Raw genomic sequence first — 1,281 nt, 5'->3', positions numbered from 1 at the left:
CACATTCTTTAAGTATAGGAAACATTTCGAACATTTTTCTGTGCAATGTATATATCTAAATTATGTTGTTTTTACAAACGGAATTTACCATTTCATTTTTTTCTGGTTTATCTGATGTCGCTGTATGATAAATGTGCGGTCAGGTCTTCTAATGTTATTTTCCATGTTTATTTCTATGCAACCTTCTCGGACGTATATTGAAGTTCAATTGTTTTCATGAATATCTTTATAATGACATATGCTTGTTATTTAATATTAGAGTGTATTGATTAAAATGAAAATAATACGGGTTTATAATCTAAATAATTTGTGTTCCTTTCCCCTGCCGCTAGAACAGCCTTTAACCGTCGTGGCGCTCCGTTGTTGCGCAGAGCGACGATAGCTCATCGCAAACTTGTGACACGTCGCCATGATGAATAAGTTGCATACACCATCCCCAATCCATATTGACTTAGAGGCATCCATGTCTTCACATTTGCCTATCTATCTGAAGAATTTATATCCCAATTTAAAGCTTTACAAAGCCGCTGCCGCTTTATGTAAACCAGGGACATCAGAGGAGAGCTGTCAATCCCATAATGCCTTTCTGCTTTTGCAGGACCCTACGACGTAGCAATGAAATAGTAAAGACGAAGTCAGTAGGGTATGACGTCCAAGTCGGTAGATTATAGATACCAGAAATAATATAATTTTTAAAATGAAATCAAATACAGATATACAAAATATAATGTTTAATTTTGTTGTCTTGAATATATAGGATATATATAAACAAAATTGCTTTGGATTGTGACCCACACAGTAATGACCACAAAAATATAAAACAGAAGGCTACACTTCTATTCGCTTCTGTAATGAAATAGATTTTTGGAATGGCATGGAATACTTGTTGAGAGGAATTAATAGCGTAGGTATTAAGTTAATATCAGAGGCATTTGATGTAACCAAAAGATTCATGAAAACAAATATTTTATAGTGATTCTTGGTATTAATATTGATGACGTCACATAGTCCTCAAATCCTGAAGTATAGCTATGCAAATGTACTTTGACGTCTGAGGACAATAACGAAACCAAAAAAATGGTTGCAGAATGGAAATCAAAGAAAACAGTAGTTGTGACACCACAGTTTCGGATAACTTCAGCCAATCATATCGCCTCCAGGAACCACGAGTCGGTTCTCGCGACGGTTCTGTATTTCACTTTATATAATGTATGTATACTGATAACAGTTTAATCTTTGTAGAATAATGTAAAACACTTATATTTTTTAGATAAAACAAAT

General features: G+C 34.0%; 1 protein-coding gene across 1 annotated transcript in view; it reads right to left on the bottom strand.

Annotated features, from left to right (window-relative positions):
- Window positions 1-1,281, bottom strand: part of LOC119590794 (colorectal mutant cancer protein-like) — a 157,596-nt gene that overhangs the window by 4,639 nt on the left and 151,676 nt on the right. The window lies entirely within an intron of this gene.

This window comes from Penaeus monodon, chromosome 27 (genome assembly GCF_015228065.2).
Source record: "Penaeus monodon isolate SGIC_2016 chromosome 27, NSTDA_Pmon_1, whole genome shotgun sequence".
In the NCBI taxonomy this organism is placed as follows: Eukaryota; Metazoa; Arthropoda; class Malacostraca; order Decapoda; family Penaeidae; genus Penaeus; species Penaeus monodon.
This window is presented reverse-complemented; position numbering and strand designations above follow the sequence as displayed.